We start from the raw sequence: 7,005 nt of genomic DNA on the forward strand, positions 1-7,005 counted from the left end.
TCCTCTTGCCCTCGCAGCTTCTGAGACAATGCTGGTGAATCACAGGGGGCCAGGGGTGTCAGCAGCCCTGCCCCCCACATCCTTCAGGGGCTCTTGCACTGGACGGGAAGCAGGCAGCTCCGCTGGGAAAGCACAGAGGGCTCCCAAGGGGAGGGGAGGGGGTCCCCTGGCTTCCTAAGTGGCCTTGGGAACACCACTGTCACTAACGGCTCTCCCCTTCCTCCCCAGATCTGGAGTCACACATTGTATGCAACTACTCAAGTCTTACAGGTGCTGGAGCAGTTCCCTAGCAGCACCACCTCTATTTGCAAGAAGAGACAACGGAAGTGCAAGGGTCACTTTATGCATCTTTAGCGGTTTTGATTTTTATTTTTGGTTTATGTAAAAGCTGCTTTTTCTAATCTCCTGCCTCTCCCCACTACCCTCCTCTTAGCCACTGCCCTTCCAGCTTCACCCCTCCTCCTACCTGACCAGGCACTTCCTCTCTGCTCTTCTTCTTCCCTTCCCCAAACGTCCATTCCCCGGGGATCCCTGTCTAGCGGCAGAGTGGGGATTATTGCAGTGGTTCAGCTGAAGGCACGATTTCCGATTTCCTTTGAAAAGCCTAACAGATGTAGCCCTTGGGTTCAGGGTGGGAACTCAGAGCTGTTGAACAGGCTCCATCTTTGGGGGATTGTTTCCTTTTTTTAATTTTTCTCAAGATTAGTTTAGGACATTACCATGTCCTGACACAAATGAATTGTCTTCTGAGAACCATCACAACAGACCAAGAACAAAACACCTGATTAGGTAGGAGTGTTCATAGCAGCTTAATACCCCAGTGAGAACCTGGGAAAAACAGATTTTTGGGGGAGAACTTGGGGGTGGGGGGAGCACTGTTGTGAGGGAAGAGGGAGAGAGGTACCTGCCTGCTGGCTTTGGTTTGTAAGGCCTCTGGCTGGATTGCCTGGGCCTAGACCCTCTGATTTGCACAGTAATGTAAACTGACCTGGCACTTCCTCAGAAGGTGATTTTGACCTCAGACCTGCCAAGCAGCTGCAGGGTGGTGGGCTCCCAGGGTGGAAGGCCAGGTGCCCTGTGTAATCCAGACCTTGGCCCCTGAGCCCCCAGGGACCCACTCTGATGAGGAGCCAGCTCCTGATTAGCGTGGGGACCTGTGGCATTTCTCTCCCTTCTGCCCTTCCCAGTGCCAGAGCTCACCCATCTGTCCTTGGGGCTGGCAGGCAGGCCAGGCTCTTGGTTACCTTTAGCCACTCATGGCCAAAGTGAAGGAACCACATTCCAGATGGGTGCTGGCAGCTCTGAAGGTCAGAACAGTGAAGGAAAAGCAATAGCAATAAACATTTCATAGACTCATGGACCTGAAGGGACCTTAGCAATCATCTCATCCATTCCCCTATTTGACAGATGAGGAAGCTGAGGCCTGGAGAAGAGGAAAGGACTTCCCTAGAGCTTGCAGTAAATTAGCATTAAATGCAGCCTTTCTACCTAGGGGCATGTTGCCCACAAAAATTGACTTAGGGATAAATTGGCTTGGTTTTGTAAAAATTAAGTCAGCAGTGCCCACATCTGGTGAGCTCTGGAACAGTATCTGTCGGGGTTTTTGTTTCTGTTCTTTTCCTCCCTAGACTCCAAAGGCAGGGGGAAGACTGGGCAGAGGTTACATGGGAGCAGATGGCAGGAACAGAAATTGCAAATGAAGAAATAGCATTTGGGAATTCTGTGAAGACAGCTGGAACTTATGTCCTATACCTGACTCCAGCCCTAGGAGAATGAGCAGGTGGGCTGTCTGAAAAGGAGGGTCCATGCATTTAGGACAGTAGCACCTCATCCTGAGAGGAGAGGAGGACCAGGATGAGGCCTGAGAGAAGAGGGGTCCCTGGGTCAGGAGGCCCTGCTAGTCTCAGCTAGGAGCCTGGTTTGCCCCCCTGCACCTAGCACATGGCTGGGCCAGCAGCACCCCCTAGTGGGGGCAAGGACATTTTACTGTACAGAGTGGGATCATTGATAATATTTGAAACTTTTAAATAACTTTTTAAATTCATGCAAATGTGGACATATCCCTATCTCTACCTCCCATCACTCCCTAAAGGAGGAAAAAAAATCAGAAACCCTTAGGCCAGGAGGGCAAAGCCCATCAGCATCCTCAGCCCAGAGTCAGAAGTTGGGGCCAACCTTCTTGGCCTGCAGGGACCTGGAGGACCAGTAAGGAGAAACCCAGCTGTTCTGAATGGTCTGTTCCGGGTGCTGAAGTTTCATTTTAAAACAACAAAGTTTCCCAGTGTTAATCCATTTTTTGCAAATACCTCCTCCTCCTCTCTGGTTTAGATTATGTCATACATATTTGGAAAATGCCAAAATAATAGTAACAGGAAACCTTTGCATTTATCAGGTGCTTCATAGATTTCAGAGCACTTCACAGCCTTTAATTTACTGGCCCTGAGACAGAGAGACATGGTCAGAGTTATTATACCCACTGGACAAATGAGGAGCTGGTTCTAGGAGGAAAGGGAACTTGCCCAGGGTGAGCAGAACATTGGGTCCTGACAGGCTTCCTGAACCTGCTGCATCCAGATGGGCTGCAGGAGAACCAGAGAGGAAGGGAAAGAGGAGACTTAGGAATGACCTTGTTACTTTTGTTCTTTTTACACCAGTAAGTAAAAACTAATGTCTAGTACCTTGCAGTTCACAGAACAATTTCACATCCATCCTCTGATTTAATCCTGTGAAATAGATTATTCCTCCCATTTGACTTAGGAAACAAACTCAGAAAAGCAAAGTGACTTGTCTATCTGCTTTCTCTCTCCCTCCAATCTGACTTATACACAGGCTTGCAGACTGATGCATCTATGCTCTGCACCCTCTCTTAGCCCTAGTATGTAACTCAAGATCAAAGACAGGCCCTAAGGCATAGCCAAGGCAGAAAGGCTGTAGTCTGAAGAGCCCAGGCCCAGCACCCTTTTGTAGTATGAGTGGTGGAGCCTCATTCTCTTGCTCTGATGGAGATCCACAAGCCTGGCCAGGCTTGGAGAGTCATTGCAGAGAGACTGAGCCAGGAGGGCAGGGGCAGCAGTGCTTTAGTAGGAGCAGCACACCTGGTAGGCTCACAGGTGTCTGTCAGGAGGTACCATGGGCATCATCCAAAGGTACTGGTGGTCCAGTAGTCAAGCTGGACAGAAGGTCAGAGCCAGGAGGGCCCTGTCACTGTAGAAAGGCCAGCAAGCCAGAGAGGACGGGGTGTGCCAACATGACAGTGAGCTGCAGTGCTGGCCCTGCGTGCAAATCCCTCTCCATCCCCTCCACTGCCTCTCCCCAGTACCACAGCTTGGTGGCCAGCATTAGGGGTATATAGGTGGTTCTAGTCACCAGCCAACCCTTTCACTCCTCCCTTCCTTCTATTTGACTCCCTCTCAGTAGCCTGGGGCCTAGGAAGCTGGAGTGCCCCCAATCTGCCACATTTTGAATATGTTTTAAAAATGTCTTCCCCATGAGACAGGACAATTGCTGCTCCTCTCTCTCTCTCCTGATAATGATCCTAAAGTGATACCCCCTTCCCTAAATATTGAACAAGGACATACAACTGTCCAGAGTGTTTTCATGTACAAAGTACTTTGACATTGATTGCCAAAATACCCATTTTACAACTAAGTCTCAGAAGTCTTAAGACTTGCCAAAGGTCACAGAGCTCAAGAGAAAGAGCCAACACTTGAACTCTTCATATGCTCCGCTCTTCCTGCTGGCACCTGCTGGGTCTGAGTGGCAGGGGTGAGGAAGGGATGGCTTCCTGTCTTATCCCACGGGTGAGGACCAGGACCTAAAGACAGTGCATAGTCCTGACTCCTTATCCCAACTCTTACCTCTGGCTGCTTGTTCCAGGTTTGAGGTATCTACTTGTAGAGGTCTGGGGTGCTTCTTTGGAGGAGCTTGCTTTGTTCTGCGTGGCCTCTGGAGTGAGTCGGCCATAAAGTAGGGCAGGCCTCTTGGTCACCAAGTTCTGGTGGTGGTGTGCAGACTAGGCCAGTCTTAGCAAGGCCCTGGCTTAGCCAGGCCTGGAGCCCTGCATGTCAGATTCCTCAGCTCTGCTGCATGGCCTGAGAGGGAGGGCCGAGAAGGCCTGGGTCTTGGGCACAGCACTCTGACTAGAATAGTTTAGATCTCACTGTGGCATTTCTCCTCGTTGCAGTTGAAAGTGTGTGGCAGCTCTGCTTTTCCATCCTGCATTCTACCACATCACTACAGGGTATTTCTAAGCCAAGCTTAGAAATCCAGAGGGGTTAGGTCAGACAATGGAGCGGGCAGGCGGGAAGCATGCTCCAGGAGGAACCCAGGCCCGACCCACCGTGGAAAGCAGGATCACAGTAGAAACTCCGCCAGACTAACATCAGATCCCATACCTGAGCCTCTGAGAGCTCAGGCTCCTATGGGCAGGCCAGGCTAGCTGCGGCATCTGTCCTTTACCTGTTCATGTGCCCCTCTCCTAGAGAACTCATTTCTGAAATTAGGCATTACGTGGTTCCAGGGCCCAGCCGTCAAAATTTCTGGCAGGCCAGCTTCAACATTCCATAGCCAACCTTGCCTGAAGCAGACTTGGGTCCCACTCAGTTTCTTCAGTAGGTATTTTCTGTCTTGCATGCTCTTGCATCCAGCCCAGTGGCCCAGTGAGACACACAGGAGTTCGGACTGGCTGTCACAAAGCCTGAAAGGGAAACTAGAGCGCTCACTTTCCTGTGGCTGCATCCAAAGTCCCTAGGCTCCATGCGTGGCGGTGAGACCCCGTACCCATTCCAGCTCCTGGTACAGGGGTGGTTTCCTTCCCGGAGAGAACAGACACAACAGATTGGCAGATAAATACCAGCCCCTGGGAGTCAAATGGGTGAAATCATCTTTGAGCCGGACCCCAGCAAGACCAGCATCTGCAGGCTCCAGCCTTCCTCCTCCAGCCTGGGAATCAGGAAGAGTGGGACTGCCCAGAGACCACCTTCTCGGGTCAGCAGATTGTCTGGATCTAGGGTGGGACTTGAGCTTCTCCTCACCAAGGGGAGGCCAGACCAGGCCTCTACTTGGAGTTGTCTGTAATGACCTTTAAAGGCCCAGGGCCTGTCCCCATCTCCTGTTTCATATCACCTGTTCTCATGGCATGTAACATCCCTGTGAGAGTGTTGTATATGATTTTGTATTTTTTAATTCATTTTAATCTACAGGTTGGAATATGATTTTTAAATTTTATTGGAATTCACATTTTAAAAGGAAAAAACATTTAAAATAATAATAAACCTTTGACCAGTGTCTTCCAAGTAGTTGATCAAGGAACTTATAGGTGTTTTCAAAACACAGCCTGGAGTGCAAAGATTGGAAAGCCCCATGGCCTCGCTTGTGTATATGAAGTGTAAATCTGGTTTGGTTTTGTTTTGGATTCTTTTGGGATTTTGTTTTGTTTTGATCAGATAGTGATCATTCTGAAAGATTGAAGCCAAGAATTTGTAACTATGATATTTACTGTAAGCTGTAGAACATTCAGTAACTATTAAAAAAAAGTTTCCCAAAAAGTCTGGGGTGACCAGACTGGTGGTTATTGGGGCAGGGGACACAGACCATCTCCTGGCCAGTGAGTCCCCAGGCTTCTTCCCAAGTTGGTTCTAAACTTGTTCTCACCAGGCAGGTCACACCTACCCTGCAGGCATAGGGGGGCTGCCCTGTGACTCACTGTTGAGGGGCTGGGTAGTGGCCATCAGCACCTGGACAAAGGTGTGTCACAGGGAAGCCAAGGATGATGAAGGCTACATCTCTTGCGTGCTCACTCACGTAGCTGCTGCTGCACGCGATGCCTGATAACTCAGAATCCTCACCACATGATGGGAAGTGAGTCCTGTTAGGCCTGCCCTCGGGAGGGACGGCTAAGCGGGTAAGTACCCTGACCAAGGTGACAGAGCCGGGGCGGGGCAGAGTTGGAACTCACACTTAGCCGGCTCCAAACCCCAGGCACCACCCCAGAGGAGACAATGCCTGAGCTTGCTTAAAGGGTCAGTCTGTCAGGTGGGAAACCAGGGAAGTTACGTGGTCTCCATCCAAATGTTCATCAAGTGTTGGCAGTCTTGCATCCTAAACATCTCACACTTGTCTCCCCTCTGGACAAAGCCACTACCCTAGTCCAGGTCGGGGCTTCTCTCCCTGGTTATTGTGACCACCATTTCCTTCCAGGGCCTGGCCCCCCACAGTCTATGCTCTCCTAGCCTCCAAGTACTCGACCTCCTTCACTGGAGAGAAAACAGGCCCAGGTTGGCTAACTGACCTAGCTCCCACTGGGGCTGCAATTACAACCCAGACTCCTCTTCAGCCTTTCCACCAGCCCTCACTCTGTGCCGCCACAGCACCATCCCCAGCTTCCCCTCCTGTGCTCACCTGGCGAGCAGCTCAGTCGGGTGTGGGAGGGGAGGGTACCTCTGCCCACAGGCAGTGCCAGGCTGTGTCATAGCGGCTCTCCAGGACAGGAAGGGGATTTTCCCCGGGAACTTGGCGCCAGGTCATAGTGGCAGGGCTGAGGGCCCAGAGCAGGCAGGGAAGCGGAGAACAGGGCCCAGCACCCACCGTTCTGACCCCTTCAGGAAAGGGTGAGGGTAGAGTAAGGAATGGTCAGCCCAGCGCCCCACCCTGTCCTCCACTTCCCATCCCTGCCAGTGGCCTGAGCCAGCCTTGAGCTTAACAGCTGGCAAGGCCATCAGGATTTAGAGGGGACAAGCCAGGAGAGCTTCCAGATGAGGGTGAGGATGGGGTGCTGCCTCTATTTGGGAAAGGAAGAGCAAGGACTTCCTCATAGGGGAGTTATATTTGCAAGCAAAGAAACTGATCAGCCCAGAAAAGACCCTAAATTCTGGGTCTGATAACATCTGCATTTGGGGAAAGGAGCTCCTGAAGGGCCAGGGGCATCAGACACACCCCCACCTTGACCTCAGGTCCTCTTTCCCCCTGGGAGCTGGCCTCAACATCCCCAAAGGACAGTAAAGAAAC

At 51.2% G+C, this 7,005-nt stretch overlaps 1 protein-coding gene across 2 annotated transcripts in view; it reads left to right on the forward strand.

Moving 5' to 3' along the window:
* Nucleotides 1–5,288, forward strand: part of FAM168A (family with sequence similarity 168 member A) — a 171,841-nt gene extending 166,553 nt beyond the window's left edge. For both annotated transcript variants that reach the window (XM_080687140.1, XM_080687141.1), the window contains one exon: nucleotides 229–5,288. The gene's annotated coding sequence lies outside the window, so the exon portion shown is untranslated. The remainder of the gene's footprint in view (nucleotides 1–228) is intronic.
* Nucleotides 5,289–7,005: the final 1,717 nt, after the last annotated feature.

The sequence above is a fragment of the Plecotus auritus genome (assembly GCF_963455305.1).
Source record: "Plecotus auritus genome assembly, chromosome: 9".
In the NCBI taxonomy this organism is placed as follows: Eukaryota; Metazoa; Chordata; class Mammalia; order Chiroptera; family Vespertilionidae; genus Plecotus; species Plecotus auritus.